Source organism: Salmo salar, chromosome ssa18 (assembly GCF_905237065.1).
Source record: "Salmo salar chromosome ssa18, Ssal_v3.1, whole genome shotgun sequence".
Lineage (NCBI taxonomy): Eukaryota > Metazoa > Chordata > Actinopteri > Salmoniformes > Salmonidae > Salmo > Salmo salar.
The window spans coordinates 32421510-32426043 of NC_059459.1; the positions used below are offsets into that span (position 1 = coordinate 32421510).

The following is a 4534-nucleotide window of genomic DNA, read 5'->3' on the forward strand; positions in this document are numbered from 1 at the left end:
AACAAAGTCTCACACCTGCCACTCAGAAGAACAGCAAACAATTCAGCAGCAAAGCAAAACCTGAAAAGCCAGCCTTGTTCTGAGACATTTGACTGTGAAGTCATACTATCCCCCAGGGCCCAGGCAAAACTCTGATTAAAACCTCTCTACGGTCCTAGACTATACAGGAACCTGTGTTCAGGAACCTAGGTGTGAAAAGCCAATGAGCACACCTTCAGAGACAGTAGTTGACCATCTTACTCACGCTGCAAAACAGTGTGGCAGAGGTGAGTTGGAAAGAAAAGCCTGACTGACGGTGAGTACAGCGTTGGTTTTACCAGATGTCCAGGAATGTGAGTTATGCATAAGACAAACGTGAGTTTACACTTAGAATTGTATAAGCGTCAATTCCTTAGACTAGACGGTTCAATCCTTCGTCACAGTTTCTGTTGACAAAGGGAACTTTGGCCCAATGGTTGTGAATAGATAGATGAATAGATGAAGAACGCAACGAATGGACTGTGGTGAGTCCTTGCACTTGAGTCCTTGCATTCATAGCTATGCGTTTTTGAGTGGTTACATTTCTCCAGCCCCATCCCACAGCTGTACCAAAAAAGTGGTGGGGGAACTGACTAAGATTGGAACTGACTAGTGTCAAGAAGACTTAAAGTAGATACACTACATATTGTGTGTCTGATAGGCTTGACAACACACAGAAAGTATTCATACCCCTTAACTTATTCCACATTTTGTTGTGTTACAGCCTGAATTCAAAATTGAGTTTTACTTTAGTGCCTTATTGACTGATGTTGAGCACATTTAGGTTAGTATTAGTATTGTATTGTATTGTGGAGTAACTACAATGTTGTTGATCCATCTTCAGTTCTCATATCACAACCATTAAAACTAACTGTTTTAAATCTCCATTGGCCTCATAGTGAAATCCCTGAGCAGTTTCATTCCAGTCCGGCAACAGAGTTAGGAAGGAAACCTGCATCTGTGTAGTGACTGGGTGTATTGATACACCATCCAAAGTGTAATATCAAAGGGATATTCAATGTCTTCTTTTTACACATCTACTAAAGAGGTGCCCTTCTTTGTGAAGCATTGGAAAACCTCCCTGGTCTTTGTGGTTGAATCTGTGCTTGAAATTCACTACTCAATTCAGGGAACTTACAGATAATTCTATGTGTGGGTTACCAATATCATTTTAACCACTATAATTGAACACTGAATTAGTCCATGCAACTTATTATGTGACGTTTTCACTCCTGAACATATTTAGGCTTGCCATAACAAAGGGGTAGAATACTTATTGACTCAAGACATTTCAGCTTTTCATTTTGTATTCATTTCTAAAGTTTTATACAAATACAATTTCACTTTGACATTGTGGGATATTGTGTGTAAATCAGTGACACAAAATCTCAATTTAATATTCAGGCTGTAACACAACAAAATATGTTAAAAGTAAAGGGGTGTGAATACTTCCTGAAGGCACTGTACCTTCCACCTAGTCTTATCACTTCATATCCCCATCAAGTATTAATCAGAACAGTTACAGTCAGAGACAGTTTAAGTATGAGCCTCATCTTACACTCACAAACAAGTCTGCAGACAGGGTAGGCTGACGTGTGAAATTACCTCACTCGTTCTCCCCTCCGACATCCCCTTAGTCAAACCAGAGTGACCTCAGAATTGGCATCCATACCTAGTTTCAAATACTATTTGAAATCGTATAAATAATTGTGTTTTTTTGCTTTATCCTGTATGGAATGCCAGGTGGGCAGGGTTTGCACCTCACTTTTGTATCAGTTCCATAGCAACAGGTTCAATCAAGCACAGCTAAAGTATTTGAACGATTTAAAATAGTATTTGAAGCCATGTTTTCCTCAGACCTGGCATCACATGAGAGCAGTCAGCCCAGACATCTGCAAGGCCTTAAATCCCCTTCAAGACTATTATAACCCCTTGTTCTTAGCACACTCTTAATGAGCAAAAACAATACTGCACCAGACCGCTGCACCACCAGACCGCTGCACCACCAGACCGCTGCACCACCAGACCGCTGCACCACCAGACCGCTGCACCACCAGACCGCTGCACCACCAGACCGCTGCACTCTACATGCCGTCTGCATCTCAAATGGCACCCTATTCCCTATTTAATGCACTACGTTAGACCAAGGCCCATAGGGCTCTGGTCAAAATGTGTGCACTGTATAGGGAATAGGGTGCCATTTGAGGTGCACATTGGACTACTGCACCGCGGACTACTGCACTGTAGTGTTCAAGCCCTTTAAGGTGCAAAGAGCTGCCAACGGACTGCTCTGTTGAACACTTTGGACAGTGAAGTGAACACTTCAGTGTACCGGTAGAATCTCGATGAGGGGACTGGGGAAGCATACACACAGTCGCATGAAACACACACAACCACCAGACCGAAACTAATCACCTCATAACCATCCAGCATTCCAATCTCAGATGAGCAAGGCATCCATTTCATGCTGCAGAGACTAGAAACCTTTGATAGAAACATTGAGAGTGATCCAACACTAAAATCTGGGGGTTTCCAAGAATATGAGAGTAACATTCAATTATTACACAAGGAGCAGAGAGAGAGAGACAGACAGAGAGAGACAGAGACAGACAGACAGACAGACAGAGAAAGACAGACAGACAGACAGACAGACAGACAGACAGACAGACAGACAGACAGAGACAGACAGACAGACAGAGACAGACAGAGACAGACAGACAGAGACAGACAGACAGAGACAGACAGACAGAGACAGACAGACAGAGACAGACAGACAGAGAGAGACAGAGAGTTTTAGAGTGAGGGATAGAGTTAGGGAGAGAGGTATGGAAGGCTGAGGACGTGGAAACGTGTATATTTTCTGTGGACGCTTGGGGTAACAATAATCTTTGTTTTTTAGAACTAATCATGCAGAAAGCAAAACAGAGAGCTTGAACACTAACAGCCCTCTGTAATATAGTGTACAACACTTCTTCAGAACATAGACAAAGGTTAGAGAGGAGGGTGTCATTGAAGGAACCTGGGAGATTAGAGAGACATTTCATAAAGCATCTCCAAGTAGCCTCTGAGCAATAGAGGCTATGAGCGCACCTGCTTACAAAATAATCATATTCATACTTTCCTTGCTGAATGCAAATGTACATCCAACCTAGTTAAAAGTGGGACATCAATGTGATGGAATTCAGTTAGAGAATGATCATGATGATATCACATTGGAGCAGGTGTATACTTATCAAAATTGATTCGATTCATAAAAATTTATTTATTAGGCAACGTTGGAGCATACTAAGTAGCCTACAAACTAAAATAGTAGCCGAAAGAAAGCAATACTGTATTGAATGAATAATGGAGACATTAAACGCATCATGAACACACATAAACAAAAACATTAACGCGGAATAGAAGAGCAACAAGTGCTTGCATGTTATGCCAATCGCCGCCCTAAATAGTTGAAAAGTAACACTTACCAACAGATGAAACCAGCAAACACCTGAATATCTTAAACAAAACGATGTTGTTGAGGTTATCCAGGCATAGAAATGAGACAAATTATCCCTGAAATAACGGAACGTAGTTTGAGAGTTTTGACGGACAGTGAAACAGAAGGTGATGTTGAAAAACTTTCAAGACGCTCGTCGCTGAGCCAGACGTTACACACTGGACTGGACCAACTGCAATGAACCGAAGGGGTGGATGTTTTACCATAGTCTAGTATGAAATGTCGTTTTCTCACTGACAACTATACTCTCTATATTTCGCAATTAATAGAACAAATTCGTATTTACAATGACGGTCTCTATACTTGTAACAATGTACTTTCTCATACTGACATAACGTCCATGTTAATCAACCAAGTTTGATATTCAATATTCAAATCAAACTTTATTTGTCACATGCGTCGAATACAAGTGTAGAACTTTAGAATTTACGGTAAAATGCTTACTTACAAGCCCTTATCCAACAGTGCAGTTCAAGAAGAGTTAAGAAAATATCTACCAAATAAACTAAAGTAAAAAATAGTAGAAAGTAACAGAATAAAATAACAATAACGAGGCTATATACAGGGAGGTACAGGTCAGTTGAGGTAATTTGTACATGTAGGTAGGGGTGAAGTGACTATGCATATTGCAATTACATTTGTGTTTGGTTCAATAGGTGAGTTGAGTATGAAACCAGGATATCCCAAAGTACACGGCATGGAATGACTCGCTATAATTTATTGGTCACGTTTTTATTGCATGGTAAACTGGATGATTCAGCATGATTGACATCATGCTAATTTCATTACTCGCCACTATAATATGCTAATATAGCCCATCAACGTGAGAAAGAAAATATTTTTTAGAAATATTTAATGGAAATTATAAATGAGACATTCTTAGAATCCAATTAATCAAATTGAAATGTAAAACAAGTCTAAAATTTGCCTCCCTAATTTAAATTATATGAGAATGTATTTTCTAATTTGATGTTGAAAAATTAAGGAAGTCTAACCTTCCCTGAACTAAAAACACAA

The 4534-nt window shown here is 39.9% G+C and overlaps 1 protein-coding gene across 2 annotated transcripts in view; it reads right to left on the reverse strand.

The window, feature by feature from the left end:
• LOC106613623 (FERM domain-containing protein 6) overlaps positions 1–3697 on the reverse strand; it is a 35606-nt gene extending 31909 nt beyond the window's left edge. For both annotated transcript variants that reach the window (XM_045701042.1, XM_045701041.1), the window contains exon 1: positions 3486–3697. The gene's annotated coding sequence lies outside the window, so the exon portion shown is untranslated. The remainder of the gene's footprint in view (positions 1–3485) is intronic.
• Between the last annotated feature and the right edge of the window lie 837 nt (positions 3698–4534).